This window comes from Macaca thibetana, chromosome 11 (assembly GCF_024542745.1).
Source record: "Macaca thibetana thibetana isolate TM-01 chromosome 11, ASM2454274v1, whole genome shotgun sequence".
NCBI lineage: Eukaryota > Metazoa > Chordata > Mammalia > Primates > Cercopithecidae > Macaca > Macaca thibetana.
The window spans coordinates 127,078,440-127,097,782 of NC_065588.1; the positions used below are offsets into that span (position 1 = coordinate 127,078,440).

At 48.5% G+C, this 19,343-nt stretch overlaps 2 protein-coding genes across 8 annotated transcripts in view; one reads left to right on the forward strand and one right to left on the reverse strand.

Moving 5' to 3' along the window:
* Nucleotides 1–5,999, reverse strand: part of RIMBP2 (RIMS binding protein 2) — a 329,378-nt gene extending 323,379 nt beyond the window's left edge. For 2 of the 7 annotated variants that reach the window (XM_050747677.1, XM_050747675.1), the window contains exon 1: nucleotides 5,399–5,841. The gene's annotated coding sequence lies outside the window, so the exon portion shown is untranslated. Of the gene's footprint in view, nucleotides 1–5,398 lie in introns of all 7 variants that reach the window. The other 5 variants (XM_050747664.1, XM_050747663.1, XM_050747673.1 and 2 more) reach the window with 3 other exon arrangements.
* Nucleotides 1–19,343, forward strand: part of RAN (RAN, member RAS oncogene family) — a 288,165-nt gene that overhangs the window by 120,377 nt on the left and 148,445 nt on the right. The window lies entirely within an intron of this gene.

Here is a 19,343-nt window from a genome sequence, read left to right on the forward strand (position 1 = left end):
GGCATAAACCCGGGAGGTGAAGCTTGCAGTGAGCCGAGATCCGGCCACTGCACTCCAGCCTGGGCGACAGAGCGAGACTCCGTCTAAAAAAAAAAAAAAAAAAGAAGAAGCTATCCAGCCTCTCACAAATCCAGGGAAGCCCCAACTTCCTCCATTTTCTGAGGCTCTTGGTCCAGGTAAAAATTAAGACATGTCTATTATCCTTTTCATGTTTTGCTGGATTCCATTTTCTAATTTACTAATATTTGACTTAGAATGTGGTTTCCGTGACCATGAGGGTTTGGCCAGTATATGTTCTTCCTTTTGATGTCCTCACTAGGGTTTTGTATCAAGATTATTCTGGGCTTTTAAAACGAGTGTGCTGTTTTTTTGTTTTCTTTTTTCTCCATTTTTTGAAGATGCTATTTGGAGAAATTTACTCAGGATGCCATTTGGACTTAAAGTTTATATTGTGTGAAGGTTTATCATTACAGATACATTTGCCTCTCATACTTACGAAAATAACCACAAAAAAGTTAAAATAGATTTAGATTAAGTGTTACTTTTCAGGGACCCACCTCATAAATTAATACTTTTAACCCCACAAGCCCTAGTACAGTATGACTGGCTTGTTCAAAGATAAATGCAGTCACGCCTTGCTTAATGACAGGGATACGTTCGGAGAAATGCCTCATCAGGTGATTTTGTCACTGAGCGCACCTCTTACGCAGTGTGCCTGCACACACACCCGGGCGGACAGCCTCCTCCATGCCCTGGCTCGATGGGTAAGCCCATTGCTCCTGGTTTCACAACTATGCAGCCCATGATGGTACTGAGTACTCACTGCCGCACAATGGTGAGTACTTGTGCATCTCATCATAGAAGAGAGGCAGCAGAAGTAAGATCTAAAAGCTAAAGCATGGTGCACCTGCATAGGGCACTTAGCATGAATGGAACTTGTGGGACTGGAAGTGGCTCTGGGTGGGTGAGTGAGTGAGGAGCGGATGTGAGGGCCCAGGCATTCCCGTACATGTCTGTAGACCCTATAAAGGCTGCACACTTAGACTATGCTAAATTTATACAAAAATATTATTCTTTCTTCCATAACTACCCTCAGCTTACTTCATTGCCTTATACATTTCTTAATTTTTTACCTGTTGGACTCTTTTGTAATAATACTTTGCTTAAAACACACAGTGTACAGCTATACAAAAATAGTTTCTTTCTTATATCCTCATCTATTCACTTTTCCCTATTTGATTCTGTTTGTTTGCTTTTTAAACTTTGTTGTTAAAAGCTAAGACACAAACACACACATTCGCCTGGGCCTCCCCGGGGCCAGCATCATCACATCACCGCCTTCCACCCGCACGTTCCTGTCCCGCTGGGAGGTTTCCAGCGGAATAATGCACGGGGTGTGGTCGCCTCCCACGATGGCCGTGCCTGCTTCCGGATCCCTCCCGAAGGACCTGCTGAAGGCTGTTTCACAGCTCACTTTTGTTTAGTAAGTAGAAAGAATACATTCTAAAATCATGATAAAAGTTACAGTAAATCCATAAGCCAGTATCACAGTCATTTCTTATCATCAAGTATCATGTCTGTGCATGACCGTATGTGCTGGACGTTCACACGCCAGGCAGTACGGTGGGTTCACCCACACCATCGTCACTCAACACGTGCGAGTAAAGCTTCAAGCTGAGCTGCTGTGACAGCCACACCGGGATAAGGGTCTTTCAGGTCTGTTCTAATCGCACACGGCCACCACAGTATGCGTGGTCTTCCTTGACTGAAATGCCGTCATGCAGGGCGTGACCTGGGAGATTTTCTTCAAGGAAAGATGGATCCACACAGGAGCGTGGCCCAGTGGTGGACACAAGGAGGGGAGGGTCAGAGAGAGAGACTGAGAGAGGGAAAGGAGGAGCAAGGGAGGGAGGGAGGGAAGGAGAGAGACAGAGAGAAAGGGAAAGAAAAAACAAAGAGGGAGAGAAAAGGAGAGAAAGGGAAGAAGGGATAGAGACTGAAAGAAAAGAACAAAAGAGTGAGAGAAGGAAGGAAGGAAGGAAGGAAGGAAGGAAGGAAGGAAGGAAGGAAGGAAGGAAAGGAGGGAGGGAGGGAGGGAAGGAGGGAGGGAGGGAGGGAAGGAGGGAAGGAGGAGGGAGGGAGGACTGAGGAGTATGGTTCAGCGAAACCTTTGCACCCAAGGTTGGTGGCACCAGCATCACCAACAAGAGACACAGGTGCCCTCAGCTGGTTGCAGGACTCCTCCCACCCCACAGGTGATCAGTCAGCTTTTCAAATGGGTGAAAGTCAAAAGAGAAACTGAGGAACTAAGCCATGCACTACCACTATCTACAAGGGATGAGGCGAGTGAAGAACAGAGTTTTCTGGAATCAGCAGCTCTGGTTGATCAACAACAGACCAGCACAGCTGACCCGGTTCTCCCCCAGGTTCCCAGCACCACACAGATTCCAAACCTTCGGGCAGACGTGGGAAACACGGAAGCATTCAGCCGTTGAGTATCCGCCCACCTGGAACAGATGCTCATTGCCGTGCCCTAAGGAGACTCCTGGACACAAATGAAACTCCCAGGCGGGCGAGGCCCTCTGGTCCCTGAGGTTTAGCGCTTGCGGGTCTAGACCAACCTATGAGGCGCACTCGGCTTCAGGTATGACCTCAGCCAAAGGCCAGCAGAGAGCTGAGGACATGTCCCAGAGATGCGTAAAGCACCCCCCATGTATGACCTCAGCCAAAGGCCAGCAGAGAGCTGAGGGCATGTCCCAGAGATGTGTAAAGCACCTCCCATGTATGACCTCAGCCAAAGGCCAGCAGAGAGCTGAGGGCATGTCCCAGAGATGCGTAAAGCACCCCCCATGTATGACCTCAGCCAAAGGCCAGCAGAGAGCTGAGGGCATGTCCCAGAGATGCGTAAAGCACCCCCCATGTATGACCTCAGCCAAAGGCCAGCAGAGAGCTGAGGGCATGTCCCAGAGATGCGTAAAGCACCCCCCATGTATGACCTCAGCCAAAGGCCAGCAGAGAGCTGAGGACATGTCCTAGAGATGCGTAAAGCACCCCCTGGTCACGCTGTATTCAAGGATTCTCAAAGCGGGGTCCCTGGATGCCTCCACCTCCCCTGGGACTGCGTGGGAATGCAGATTCCCGGCCCCTCCCCAGACCTGCTGGATCAGAGGATCTGAGACTTGTAGCCCCTTAACCTACCTGCCAGGATGCCAGCGCTCACCAACGTGTGAGAATCACTGCTCCAATTAAAACTTCAACCGGACTCCAAAAATACAAATGTGGCAGGGGGTGGATTTGAAATGGAAAGCGAAGCAAGCTCGGGAAAGAGCCAGGTCCTGCCTCTCCTCCCACCGCCTGAGTGCACGCTGGTCTCTTCCAGGCACCAACAGCGCAAGGGACCAAAGAGATGAAACTGAAAGCCACAGTGTAGGGCCCACCTTGTCTTTTCATCTTCAATAGGAGCTCTCAGTCCGGCTGCACCTGGGAAGCTTCCGCACCACACACGCCCACCCCCGGACTCTGCAGGCTTGGGTTTCTCTGCCGGGCTTGCAGCACGGGGGAGGCCAGCTGCTATGCCCCGGGGAGGGCTGCGTGGCGCCTGCCTCCTGAGTGGGGAGCGGCCCCCACAGCGCCAGCATCTTCCTGTCTCCCGGGCACGTGGGCAGTGCCACCCTCTCCCTGACCCAGTTTGCCATCCTCTCAGAAAGGGTATAGGGGAATAGCGGCCGCCAGCGCCTTCCCTGAAATAACCTGCAAGGGCTCCACTCTGGGCCCCAGGCAGCTGCCATATGGCCATGGCACAGCCCTCGACCCCAGTCACGCCCCACCACCCCCCACTGCAGAAGGGGTGCCCGCCTGCCTTCCCCTCACCACGCCCCCCCGAGGAACCTCCGGAGCCGGTCAGACCCTGCCCATCCCACTGGGAGCTTGGGATCATGTCTCACACCACAAGCCAAGACCCCACAGCCCAGCGGGGGCTGAGTCTGAAGCTAATTCCGGGACAGCCCAGCAAGGCTGGGAGGGAGCCAGGGAGGGGCCATGTGCGTGGGGGAGGTGGTGATTTTTACAGCCTTCCCCCACTGTTCCCCGTAGACACCGGGCGAGTGAGCCTGCACACCAGCTCCCTCCCCTGCCCGCTCCTGCTCGGAGCCCGGAGCCGACAAGGCTGCCAGCAGCCCGGCCTGCCACAGGCCCCGGGAGCCCAGACACCTCCTCTTCCCACCCATCTTCCATTTCAGAGGGAGCCGCTCTCTCTCCTCTCAGGCCTGCTCCATCTGTGACATTTCTCCCTCCCTGGATGAAGTGGGGCTTTCACCCTCGTGAGCAGAGTCTCCTTCAGGGCTCCTCTGTGAGAGAAATATGGGGCTGGACAGGGCCCCCTTCCCTCCCTCCTCGCTCACCCTAAGAACCTGCAGGGACCCAGCGGCCACGCAGGCATGGAGCCAGCACCCCTGCCTCCCCTGGGGCCAGTGACCAGGCCGGGAGGTGAAGCAGTCCTCCCTCCCTCCCTCCTCCCTCCAGCCAGCCCTGACCCCGACCCCAGCCAGCCCTGACCCCAACCCCAGCGTGCACTCCCCGGGCACAGGAGGGAGGCTCCTTCCACCAAGGCCTCTGCTGACAGATGTCCGGGCCCCCACCTGGACCTACCCAGACCTAAGCTCCTGGGCAGGTGGTCCCGGACACCCTGCCTTTCTCAGTGAAATACGGTTTCCACTGGGAGAGTCTGCCCCCAGCCAGCAGCCCGCGCACACTGGTCACACAGACACACGCATGCACGCACACACTTTGCCAGGGAACATCTGTTTTGACAAACACATTATTCGAGTCAGTCCATGGGACGTGAATTGACAGATTCCTGGGTGCAGGCTGCTGGCTTTGTGCATTTGCACCTGAGCCGAGCTGGGGACTCTGATGTGTTTGTCCCACGGCCCCTTCCCCACTCCACCCCACCCGCAAGAAGACAAGTCCAGGCCCTGAGCCGCTGCTGTCTGAGACGCCCGGGGCGCACTCCCCAGGCGAGCGGGACTGTGTCCATCGGGTGCCAAACTTTGCCTGGAGGGGCTTTTCTGAAAAGCCTGAGGTGGGGGGATGACAGAGCCACAGCACCCCTGCAGCTGACACCCGGCACCCAGGAAGAAGTCGGTCAGCCCTTCCCTTCCGAGACGATCCTGAATTCCAGGCAGCACCAAGATGCCAGCAGGGCGAGCCGCTGCTCCCCGCACCCAGCGTCCCCGGACCCCACGCTGAAGGGCATTCTCCATCCACTGCAAAATAAACTTTGTCTGGGCAAAGAGTTTCCGGCTAACCCCCTGTGATCATCGCCGCTGCAGCTCAGGTGCAGAAAGGCGAGGGGAGACGGCAAGCTATTTTTAGGAGAAAAAAATAAATCTCAGCCTACCTTTAGAAGCGAGCTGTGCCAAGGCTCCCGAGGTTCACCCGGAGACAACTGCAGTGTACTGTGTCAGATTACAAACTGGGGGCGAGAGGGAGAGAGAGGGAGGAGGGGGAGGGGGAGAGGGAGAGAGGGAGGAGGGAGGAGGGAGGAGGGGGAGAGGGAGAGAGGGATGGAGAGAGCAGCAGAGGGAGAGACAGGGAGCGAGAGGCAGGCAGAGGCGGTGCCCAGTCAACATTGCAGGGCATTGGTGTGTCTGCACTGCTTGCATTCAGCTAGACATGATTCATGAGTTTTCTGCAGGCAGGCAAGCAGGTCGAGAGGGAGGGAGAGACAGCGAGAGCCAGAGAGAGAGAGACAGAGAGGACCATCCGCCATGCAGCAGTAACCAGAGCCTATGAAACGTCAGTGTTTGAACGCACGCACACACACATGCACACAAATACACATGCACACACACGTGCACACACACACACACCAAGATGGCTATACCCCTCACTGCCAGTTTCTCTTTCACAGAGCTGTGGTGAAAAGCTCGGACAGAGACGGAGGCAAACAGCTCTCAGCCACACAGGGCTTGGGGTTGGTGCTTTTCCCTCTGTCCCTGGGAAAACAGCACAAGATCTTCCCTGCAGGACGCCGGGGGACTCCTGCAACCGACAGGCAACCAATCAGCACATCAAGGTGAAAGCTGCCCTGGGCTCTACTCCAGGAAGCTCGGAAACTCAAGCGCCCTCGGAATTAAGTGATGAAGAGGAGCGACTGAAGCTGCCTGGGTCTTTGCTCTCCTGTCTGGCTCCCCTCCCCACCGCAAGCCTCCAGTGGCCCCGAGGGTTCCCCCTTCCCACAGAACTTCAGGTGGTGGCACAGATACACCCGCTACCTAGCAACCAGGTGGTGCAGGAGGGAAAAAACCCTGGGAAACATGCACGGACTTCACACACGTGCTTCCTCCCCTGGGTGAAAATCCCATGCTTGTTTTTGAAAGGTGCGAAATCAGGTAGCTCATGCAAAGGAAAACCCCTTTGGAAATTTGGGCTCCACATACCCTAACTGAGGCTCTGAGGGCTCCTACTAATGATGGCCCTGTGCAGGGACAAGACTCCAGTGTAGGACACAAGAAGTCCAAGGAAGGGCTCACCACCAGTCCTTTGTACAAAAAGGAAGGACTTCTCCTGAGGTGCTTTCTGCTGCTTCTCCAATTAGACTCACTTTACAAGTTTTTAAAAAATGGGCTCCTTAGTAAAGCCAATGCATCCTCCCATCACCGTGGTTTTTGCTTGTGATCTTAAAGGAACTGCAATGGTCTCAAACCTAGACAGCCAGAGGAAGCCTCTTCCCGAGACAACTTTTTCAACACTGTGACAGACGGGTCCAGCGAGTTTTCCCAATCAGGATCCATTTTGGCCTCCCGGATAGGCTTTTCAATTATATGCCTCTGAATTTGCCTGCAAGACTGGAGGCTGCCTTCAAGCCCTGTGTAGAGTGTCCCCAGCCTCTGTGCATGGAACAAAGAGATACGCGCCGTATCCAGGAGTAGGTGGCAAACCACAGATGATTCCTTTTCACCCTGGAGCAGAGTTATCAGGTCACAGAAACTGCAAGACTGCAGAAAATCACGGAAGGAACTGGTTACCAGATACTTGTACACACATGTTCACAGCTGCGCTGCTCTCAACAGGCAAAGGGTGGAAATGATGCAAGTGCCCATCAACGGATGAATGGGGTAACAAAATGTGGCATATCCATACAATGGAATATTATTCAGCCAGGAAAAGGGAATGAAGTACTGATTCATGCTATCACATGGCTGGACCTTGACAGCACCATGCCGGGGAAAGAAGCCAGACACAAAGCCCATCTATCATATGAGCCCATTTCTATGAAATACCCCAAATAGGCAAATTCATAGAGACAGAAAGGAGACTGGTGCTTGCTAAGGGCTAGGAGGAGAGGAGATGAGGAGTGACTCCTTAGTGGAGTGGGGTTTCCTTTGGGGTGGTGAGAACGCTTTGGAACAAGAGAGAGGTGGCAGTTGCACAAGACGATGAATGTATTAAATGCCGCTGAGTTGTTTGCTTTAAGATGGTTAATTTTATGTGATGTGAACTTTACCTCCATAAAAACATATGACAAGACCGTACAAAGCACCTGTGCATTGGACCCCACTGACCCAGTCTGCGCCTTCCTGACTCCATCTGTGTGGCCTGGAGCAGGTCAGTCTTTTCCCATATCTGTAAAATGATCGTGTCTGCTTATCACCTAATGTCTACTTCACGGGCTCCTCTGGGGGACGAATGAAACATTTGGCAGAAGGAAATAAAGCCCTTAGAAAGGACTCACTCTTTTAAAAGGTCATTCGGTGGCATGAAAATGACTCTCCACCTCTATTTTCTCAGCAGAGAGGAAATTAATTTTTAAGGAATGCCATGGATCATATAGGCCGAAAAGCCAAGGTTCTAAAACAAACAAGCTGAAAAAAATGTTTCCATTCAGAGATGCTGGGCCCCAAACAGGGTCATTGCTGACTGCGCCAGCCCCGCTGAGTCTGTCATGGCTGCACTGTCGTCCGCGGCATCTCATGTGTGTGGGGCTGCAGGTCATGGGTCTCGGCATGAGGAGCCCACTGTGTCGACCGGACAACTTGAGACCAAAGAGTTGACCGTAGCTGCCAAGAGACACGTGGTCAAATCAGAAACAGAATGCAGGGCCAGGCGCAGTGGCTCATGCCTGTAGTCCCAGCACTTTGGGAGGCCAGAGTGGGAGGATCACTTGAGCCTAGGAGTTCTAGACCAGCCTGGGCAACATAGCGAGACCCCATCTTTACAAAAAATTACAAAACTTAGCTGGGCATGGCAGTGCATGCCTGTGGTCCCAGCTACTCAGGAGGCTGAGGTGGGAGGATCACTCGAGCCCAGGGGGGTCAAAGCTGCAATGAGCTGTGACTGCTCCACTGCACCCCAGCCTGGGGGACAGAGTGAGACCCTGCCTCAAAAAAAAAAAGAAAAGAAAAGAAAAAAGGAAAGAAAAGAAAAATAATGCAGGATTCCGTTTCTTGGTGTCATGTTCTAACTTCCCAAAAATTAGATAAATTCTGTGCCTAAAATACTGAAAAAATGTAACAAAACAGAGACTTTCATAGGTGTGCTCTTAGGTAACTAACAATCCAGATGAAGCCATTCTGTGCCTGTGAAGAATGAGGACATGTTCAACCCAGCAGGAAGGAGCTGGCCGGTTCTGAAAAGTGAGCTGCCGTGGTGGGGACCAGTTTCGGTGACGGAATCAGAAGTGCTGACCTCCTCCAGCGCCTGGTACAGGCAACCTGCTAGCTCCGGGCCGGACACAGGCCACACAAAGGCATTGTTACTCACCGGCTCTGTGAGGCTGTTAGACTCCTGTGAATAAGGCACCATTTGTTTTATCTGGTCCTGGATGGAACGAGTGTTTGCCAGATGTCAGGAAGTGTCAGGTGCAAAGCTGCGTAACCGCCATTCACAGAGTTTTCCAGCGCTTCGTACGGAGACAGCACAACTGGGCCGTTTCCACTTGGAACTGCTGTCTGAGAAAATGCCAGTCATTTTGTTTGCAACGTAGTTCTGAAGGCTCAGCATTAAAGTGGAATCTCCTGTCCCTGGACAGCTAATAATAGGTCTGTGCTGACACTGAACATCAGCGCCTCTGCGGGCCCGAGCTTTCACAAAGCACAGCAAGTTTTCTATGAGGCCAATTCCAAGGCCGGTGGCTAAGTGCAGCCCCCTAAATCCTTTCAAGTAGCCTTTTGAAGTTGGGTGTTCACCATAAGTGCACCACTCAGATAGGAACATCTCTCAGAAAAACCTGCCCTGTTTACAAGTAGTGGGGTAGTCAGAAAGGTCTAAAAACTAGGCAGTATTGGAGATGATATGATGATCTACTTGGAAATCCAGATGAACCAATCGCAGAAAAACTGTTACAAATAAGAATTGCATAGGAGAGGATAGAATAGGTCTGGCATGATGGCTCATGCCTGTAATCCCAACACTTTGGGAGGCTGAGGTGGGAAGACCACTTGAGCTCAGGAGTTTGAGACCAGCCTGGACAACATGGTAAAAGCCTGTCTCTACAAAAAATACAAAAACTTAAGACAGGTGTGATGGCTCATGTCTGTAGTCCCAGCTACTTGGGGGCTGAGGTGGAAGGATCACCTAAGCCCAGGAGGTGAAGGTCGCAGTGAGCCATGATCACACCACTGTACTCCAACCTGGGTGACAGAGCAAGACTCTGTCTCAAAAAAAAAAAAAAAAAAAAGAGAGAACTCTACATATATTCCATAATTGGATAGAATAGTATATTATTTTTGGTTCCCAGCAAATATATATTTGTATATTATTGCATATTATTTTGGAGGAACAAAACTAATATATAAAAATCAATAGCTTTCCTATATAAAAGCAATAATCAGGTAGAAAGTATAATGGAAGGGGAAAAAATTCCATTTATAATAGCATACAAAAAGAAAGGCATGCCTAGAAATGTGTAAGATATATATGAAGAAAACTGAAGAAAAAATAAAAGAAAAATTGAGCAAAAAGAAAGCCAACCCCAATACAAAAAACTAGCTGGGCGTGGTGGCGGGCGCCTGTAGTCCCAGCTACTCGGGAGGCTGAGGCAGGAGAATGGTGTAAACCCGGGAGGCGGAGCTTGCAGTGAGCTGAGATCCGGCCACTGCACTCCAGCCTGGGCAACAGAGCGAGACTCCGTCTCAAAAAAAAAAAAACAAACAGCCAACCCCACACTAGGAGAGGGTCCTTACATTTTATAAAATTCTCCTGAAATCAACCTTAACATTTAATATGATTACAAAGGCAAGATTTTTTCCAGATCTCTGGAAGCCGATTCTAAACTTAGTATGGAAATATAAGCACAAAAGTATAACCCAGACATTTTGTTGAAGGCAAGAAAAAGTAATGAAAGAAAACTAGTTTTACCAGACATTAAAAATGTATTATAAATATATAATTAAAATTGTTTTGTCCTGGTACATGAACAGACAGACCCATAGAACAAACTGGGTGGTCCATAAACAAATCCAATTACATATGAGAATTTAATATATGATAAAATAGTACTTATAATCAATAAGAAAATATAGAATATTCAATAAATAATGGTCAGAATACAGGATAATTAAGAGAAAGTTCTTACACATAAGTTAATTCCAGATCAAGCAAGTATTTAAACATATAAAAGAAAAATTAGATATTCTAGAAAAATTATGCATTTTTTTCATTATTGTCAAATGAAGAAGGACTTTCTAAGAAAACCCAGGAACAAGAAAAGGAAATGCTGATTAAATTTGATTACATGGAAATGTAAACTTCTGCACAGTGGGAAAATGCCACAAATAAAACCAAAAGATTGGCTACAACTGAGATAACATATTTGCAACACATATTTCAGATTCAGTTGTGGGTCCAATTTTGTTGGGCCTGGATTTTATATAATGTGGGGAGCCCTAGTTAAGAAAAATAAAAAAATAAAACATAGAGAACACCAATACAAAATATACAAATGATCATTTATCGAGAATAAGGAAGTAAATCACAACAAATTCCAGATTTTAAAATGCTGACAAATTCCATAAATATCACAAAATCCAGAAAAATAGCATATATTTATTGTAATTAACTGCCTAAGACTCTACTATAATATTGTTTTTATTGATACATGATAAATGTACATAATTTAGGGGTACGTGTGCTAATTTGATGCATTCATGCAAATATAAAAATAAAATCAGGGTAATTGGGCGACCTATCACCTTATAATATTTGAGTAATATTTGTTTTTAACACTGTTTGACTGTGTAATCTTTGATTACTTCTCCAGATGACAATGATTTTATAATTTTGTTTTCTCGGAGAGAACAGAAAGAAAACTCTTTCTTCTAGCATGATGATCAAAATTGGCTTTTTAAAGTTATTATTGAAGGCTTAAATGTTTTTTTAGGCAGCTAGAGAGAAAGGGCAGGTCACCCACAAAGGGAACCCCATCAGGCTAACAGTGGACCTCTCAACTGAAGCTCTACAAGCCTGAAGAGATTGGGGGCCTATATTCAACATTCTTAAAGAAAAAAAAAAATCTTCAACCAAGATTTTCATGTCCAGCCAAACTAAGCTTCATAAGCAAAGGAGAAATAAGATCCTCTTCAGATCAGCAGATGTTGAGGGAATTTACCACCAGACCTGCCTTACAAGAGATCTTGAAAGGAGCACTAAATATAGAAAGGAAAGACCACTACCAGCTGATACAAAAACACACTTAAACACACAGACAAGTGTTGCTATAAAGCAACCACACACAAGCCAGCATAATAAGTAGCTAACAACACAATGACAGGATTGAATCCACACATATGAATACTAACCTGGAATGTAAATGGGCTACATGCCCCACCTAAAAGGCACGGAACGGCAAGTTGTGTAAAAAAGCAAGACCCAGTGGTATGCTGTCTTCAGGGAACCTATCTCACACATAATGACACCCATAGGCTCAAAATAAAGGGATGGAGGAAAATCTACCAAGCAAATTGAAAACAGAAAAAAGCAATGGCTGTGATCCTAATTTCAGAAAAACCTACTTCAAACCAACAAAGATAAAAAAGGGCAACATTACATAATGGTAAAGTGTTTAATTCTACAAGAAGACTTGACTATCCTAAGTATATATGCACCCAACAAAGGAGCACCCAGATCCATAAAGCAAGTTCTTAGAGACCTACAAAGAGATATAGACTGCCATACAATAATAGTAGAAGACTTCAACACTCTACTGACAGTATTAGACCATCAAGGCAGAAAACTAACAAAGATATTCAGGACCTGAACTCAACATTGGACCAAATGGATCTGATAGACCTCTAGAGAACTCTCCACCCCAAAACAACAGAATATACATTATTCTCATTGCCACATGGCATATATCAATGACATAATTGGACATGAAACAATCTTCAACAAATTCAAAAGAACCGAAGTCATACCAAACACACTCTCAAACCACATCACAATAAAAATAGAAGTCAAGACTAAAAAAATTGCTCAAAACCATGCAATTACATGGAAATCACTTTCGGATAAATAATAAAATTAGGGAAGAAATCAAGAAGTTACTTGAAACTAATGCAAACAAACATACAACATACCAGAATGTTGGGGACACAGCTAATGCAGTGTTAAGAGGGAAATTCATAGCACTAAAGTATTCATAACATCAAAAAGTTAGAAAAATCTCAAATTAACAACCTAACATCACAACTGAAAGAATTAGAGAAACAATAACAAATCAACCCCAAAGCTAGCAGAAGACAAGAAATAACAAAAATCAGAGCTGAAATGAAAGAAATCAAGACACAAAGAAAACCATTCAAAAGATCGACTAATCCAGCAGTTGGTTTTTTGAAAAAATAAGTAAGATAAATAGGACACTAACTAGACTAATAAAAAAGAAGAGAGAAGGCGCAAATAATACAATTATAAATGACAAAGGAAATATTACCACTGACCCCACAGAAATAAAAATAATCATCAGAAACTACTATGAACACCTCTATGCACACAAACTAGAAAACTGAAAAGAGATGGATAAATTCCTGGACACATACAACCTCCCAAGACTCAACCAGGAAGAAATGGATTCCCTGAACAGACAAATAATGAGCTCTGATTTATTAAATCAGTAATAAATAGCCAACCAACCAAAAAAAGCCCAGGATCTGATGGATTTACAGCCAAATTCTACTAGCTGTACAAAGAAGAGCTGCTACTATTCCTACAGAGACTATTCCAAAATACTGAGCAGGAGGGACTCTTCCCCAACTCATTCTATGAGGACAGCATCATCATGATGCCAAAACCTGGCAGAAACAGAAACAAAAAAAAAGAAAACTTTAGGCTAATATGCTTGATGAACATCAACGCAAAAATCCTCAACAAAATACTTGCAAACCAAATCCAGCAGCACATCAAAAAGCTAATCCACCATGATCAAGTAGGCTTCATCGCTGGGATGCAAGGTTGTTTCAACATACACAAATCAGTAAATATGATTCATCACATAAACAGAACTAAAAACAAAAACCATGTGATTATCTCAATAGACACAGAAAAGGCTTTCAATAAAATTCAACATTCATTCATGTTAAAAACTCTCAATAAACTAGGTATTGAAGGAACATACCTCAAAATAATAAGAGCCATCTATGACAAACTCACAGCCAACATCAAACTGAATGGGCAAAATCTGGAAGCATTCCCCTCGAAAACCAGCACAAGACAAACCAGCACAAGGATACCCTTTCTCACTACTCCTATCCAACAAAGTACTGGAATTCTTAGCCAAAGCAATCAGGCAAGAGAAAGAAAGGAAGGGCATCCAAACAGGAAGAGAGGAAGTCAAATTATCTCTGATTGCAGATGACATAACTTTTTTGAGAGCGCACTCGCATTCACACTCACACACTCACACTCACACACTTGCACTCACACTCACACTCACACACACACACTCGCACTTGCATTCGCACTCTCACACACACACTCGCACTCACACACACTCGTGCACACACACACTCACTTGCACTCACACTTGCACTCACACACACTTGGACTCACACACTCGCACTCACACACTCACACTTCGCACTGACACACACTTGCACTCACACACTCGCACTCACACTGGTACACTCGCAGTCACACACTCGCACTGACACACACTTGCACTTACACACTCGCACTGGCACTTGCACTCACATTCCCCCCGGAGACACCTTTCCCAGTAGCCAAAGCAGCTCCCGCTGAGCCTGTCTGAGCAACGGCTCCACGTCCCGGGGCTGCTGCCCAGCAGCTCTTTCTGTGCTAGAAAATCACAGTCCCACGTCCCGCCATACACTGCTGTGGCTGTGGGTGACTCCACTCTTGCTTCTTGTGTTTTTCAGTTTCCTATAACACATACATTAACTTTTTAAAAATAAAGGTTACTTTCAAAACCTAAGAAAAACAGAAACAGTCCTTCAGGGCACAGCAAGAAAGCCTGAACCACTGGGCCCAGCTACTTGGGCAACTTACCCCCGAGTTCAGGCAATGCTGACGGGGCGTGCGTCCCATCACACAGCGCACACCTGGTCTCCCTCTGCAGGTGGGACAGGCCTTCCTCCACCTCCAGCAGGGGTGGGTGTGACGGGGTAGGGAGGGGGAGGAGGAGGAGGAGGAGGAGCAGAAGTGGAAGAAGAAGAAAGAAAGAGAGGAAGAAAGGGGGAGAGACAGGCCGGCCGCTGTGGCTGGAGTGGAGAAGGTTCTCGTGCTGCGGACTCTGTGGCTGGGGTACAGAAGGTTCCCCATGCTGACACTGCCTCCAGGCGTTCTTCCCGCCCGGGTTGCTCAGCCTGCAGAGCAGATGCAGGACAGCAGGGCTTCCTGTGCCTCAGGGCTGATTTGAGGAGCTGCCTGGCCTCTCTACTTAAAAGATGGGGCCATTCCATCAGGACATCTTTCCAAGCACTGACTCTGCCGTGCACTGCCCGTGGTGTTCAGAGTTCAGCAGAGACACTGACAGGACCCCTGCTCTCACCAGGCCTCTGTGCTCAGGACGGAAAGGCAAACAGTAAACAAATACCAATCAATACTGGCAAGGCAGTTACACTTAGTGCTAAGAAACAGGGGTCTGGGGAAGAGATGGGCCTGGGGTGCCCCAGGAGGGCCTGGGAAGGTGGCCGTGGAGGGAGTGATCTGGGGAATGAGGGAGCCGGTGTGCACGAGGAACGTGTGCCTGGCGGAGGGAATGGTGAGGACACGGGCCCCAAGAGGAGATGTACAGCGTGTCTGAGGAACCACAGAGGCCAGCATGGCTGGGTTACAAGGAAGGAAGAAAGGAGGGAAGAAAGGAGGGAGGGAGGGAGGGAGGGAAGCCAGACGGTGTGGCTTTTAGATGCTGCAAGAACTCCGGCTTCACTGTGAGCAAGACAAGAGTCATCGGAGGGATCTGGGCAGAGCAACGTGGCCTGGTGTCTGCTGTTTTTAAAAGCTGGCTCTAACAGTCATCCCAGTAGAGCGCAAAGTCAAACATCACAATTCTCCACTGGCTCCGGGATGAAATCATTTGGTAACAGCCAACAAGAAGGCAGCTGCCCTGCAGAGAAGGAACCGGGAAAGGGGCAGGGCACACGCTGGCCACTGGCTGTGTCGACGCATCATTCTTAATACACTTCCCCAGAGGAGCAAAAAGCCGCTTAGAACCCACGTGCCTGGCGCTTCATCAGGCTCAGCCCCTGTGCTCACATCTACAAAGACATCACGTTCAAGCCCAAAAGTCCCCAGGACGCAGTTTCTCTTATTTTATCTTCCTTCTGCTTAGAGTGTGTGTGTTTTCCTTCAGTCCCTTTAAGAACAAGGTAAGAGCTGTTTACAGACTTCGGAACGTCTCCAAAAATTTATAAAGAGAATGGCTTGAAGCCCGACATAGCAAAGCACAGGTAAGCCCTGAAAGAGATTGGCTGGAGACATTTCTGATGGCCTTAGACGGCTCTGAATTGTTTCATCTCCTTGATTACGTGAAAAAACAGAGAAGAGAATATTTCACCTAAAAGCAGAGGAGACCCATGTTCATGAACAAGGAGCAGTAGAGGCATTTTTTGACTTTTTTTCCATTGGTACGGAAATTTCAAAACTGTGTGTGTCCCACCAATTACAGAGAAGGCCCCAGTGATGAAACCAGCATCAGTTTACCCGGCTCATCAGGAAACCCAATAAACTCAAATAAAAAGCGCTCATCTTTCTTGATACTGCTTTAGCAGAACAGGTGAAAGCTTACATCAGGGTTTGCAAAGTCAGATGCTGACCAGGGACCAAGTAGGTCACATGGAAGGTCAACACCGAGCGAGAGACACGTGTCCCCCCGGGGTCTTGTATCTTCCGGCTTTTGATAGACACATAGGATTAAAGATGTTTCACTTTCTCTTACTTCTACTATAATAAAAGTAATAAGAAAACACTAGGTAGTATAATAGGAGGAACTTGATACCCATTGCCAAACAGAGGACGGTGAGTATATGAGCTTGTCCAGGCTGCCATAACAAAATACAGCAGACGCGTGGCTTAAACAATAGAGGCATATTATCTCACAGCTCTGGAGGCGGGAAGTCCCGGATCAAGGTGTTAGCAGGGCTGGTTCCTCCGGAGGCCTCTCTCCCCGGCTTACAGGCGGCGTCTTCTCCCTGCGTCCTCATCCCTCCATGCATGTCTGTGTCCTAATCTCTTCTTTATAAGAACACTGGCCCTATTGGTCAGAGCCAGCCCTCATGACCTTATTTTAATCTAATCACCTCTTTAAAGACCCTGTCTCCAAATACAGCCACATGCTAAGGTGCTAGGAGTTAGGGCTTCAATGTATAGATTTGGGGAGACACAACTCAGCCATGATAGAGAGGCACCCCAGAGACCACAGCAGGAAGCCACCACCATAGGTTGGGTGGGTAGGGAGAGCCCGGGACGGGGCTGCTCCCTAGAAGCTGGGGCCACAGAAGAAGGTGCTGTCCAGGGGGAGCTGGGGCCGCAGAAGAAGGTGCTGTCCAGGGGGAGCTGGGGCCACAGAAGAAGGTGCTGTCCAGGGGGAGCTGGGGCCACAGAAGAAGGTGCTGTCCAGGGGGAGCTGGGGCCACAGAAGAAGGTGCTGTCCAGGGGGAGCTGGGGCCGCAGAAGGTGCTGTCCAGGGAAAGCTGGGGCCACAGGAGATCCACAGGCATGAGTGGTGCTCTGAGCAGAGACAGCAGGAGAAATGCCCTGGCCCTTCTCTGCCCCACTCACCAGTCTCTGGAGATCCATGGCTTCCTGCATGGATCCTCCCTGCAGCCACCCAGCAAGGGAGCCTGGGGCGTAATTTCAGAGGCCATGGAGGAGAGTAGGAAGTGAAGGGGGTGGACTCAAGAGCACACAGTCACTGACCTGCTCCAGGCCACCACGGGGGTCGCCACCTAAGAAAGGAACCTTCTGAGTCTTTAAGATAAATTGGAGATCTGTATGTTTATGTGACATCTTCCAGTTATTTCTCCTGTGCGTAGGTCTCCGGTATGCAACGTTCGGTTTAAAGTGACAAAGATGATGGATGGAGGTTTCTTCAGACTGAATACAGGGAACACACAGGACCCTGTCCCAAGAGCCATGGGCAATCAAACCCCTCCCAAAGGGCCTCGATAAAGCAGGAAGCAGGAGGGCTTCCTGGAGAAAGCAGCCCCCACAACACCATGGATGAGGCCATCCCGAGAGATAATCTAGAACATTCCTAAACCAGGATCTTCAGCCAATAATGATTCTGATCTCAGAAAACTGTGAGGGGACAAGATGGCGCTGTGTGGAATGAGCAGCAGTCTATCTTGAACAATGTCAGAGGCAGACAGACCAGGCTGGGTGGGGTTTGGTGTCCAGTCTATGGTGAGGATATTGGCCCATCCCGTCACAGGGACTCATGGCGGAATCCCCCCAGTGACGTCCGTAGTCAATGTCTGAGTTATCTGTCGAACTGTCCAGTCTTTTCTGAGCAAGCTTTGGTTGTTTACACAGTACTCTGGGCTAAGGACACCGCTGGCTTCGTGATCAATAGCTATCGGCCAGGTAGGGGCCACCTGGCTGTTACAAGAGGCTGGGCTGTTGCAAATGCCTCACACAATGTCCTCTTCCCAGTGCATCTCAGCCCAGGTGCGCTGCTCACAATGACCACCTCCTGCTTTCTGCACACACTTCCCACCACTGCCCTCTTCCCCACCCTGCAAGACTTCCATAGACAGAATGCGGACTTCACGCAGCACTGTTTGGAATAGCCAAGGTGTGGAAACAGCTGTCACGTCCATCAACAAATGAATGGATACACCAGACATGGTCCACGATCCACACTACGGAATACTACGCAGCCTTTCAAATGACGTCAGTTCTGCAACATGACGTGGACCTTACCATTGCACCAGTGGAACAAGCCAGTCTCAGAAGGATAAATCTTGTATGATTCCACTTAAATGAGGTCTCTGAAACCATCAGACGCCTCACAGAAGCAGAGAGGAGAGTGGTGGCTGCCGGGGGCTGGGGAGGGAGCACGAGGATCTGTGAATCAATGGTGTAAAGTCTCAGCACACTGGGTGAGTGTGCACTAGAGATCTGGCACACTACATCCGGCCTTCACTGTACTTTGTGCTTAAAAATTTCTTGAGGCAAGGCATGGTGGCTCATGCCTGTAACCCCAGCACTTTGGGAGGTTGAGGCAGGTGGATCACTTGAGGTCAGGAGTTCGAGACCAGCCTGGGCAACATAGTGAACCCCCATCTCTACTAACAAAAAAATACAAAAATTAGCCAGGCGTGGTGGTACACACCTGTAGTCCCAGTTACCGGAGAGGCTGAGGCAGGAGAATCACTTGAACCCAGGAGATGGAGGTTGCAGTGAGCTGAGATCACGCCACTGCACTCCAGCCTGGACGACAGAGTAAGACTTCATCTCAAAAAAATAAATGAATAAAAATAAATACAGTTCCATTCCCTCTGTCCCAATCTGTACGTCTCCTACTTCCTTGTCTCGTCTTACTGCACTACCTGGGACTTGCAGCACAAAGCTGAACAGGTAAGAGGGGACATCCCTGCCTTGTCCCCAGTCTTAGAGGGAAAATGTCCAGTTTCTCACCACTAATTATGATGTTGGCTGCAGCCACCTGGGCCGTGCTTGTTTTGCACACTTATTAAGTGTTCACTGTGTTTCTTTAATAGGTATGGGACTATCTAGATCACCTGTTTCTCCTGAGAGAGTTTTAGTAGATTGTGTCTATCAAAGAATTGATCCATTTCATTTAAATTCTCATATTTGGCTGGGCATAGTGGTTCACACCTGTAATCCCAGCACTTTGGGAGGCTGAGGTGAGTTGATCACCTGAGGTC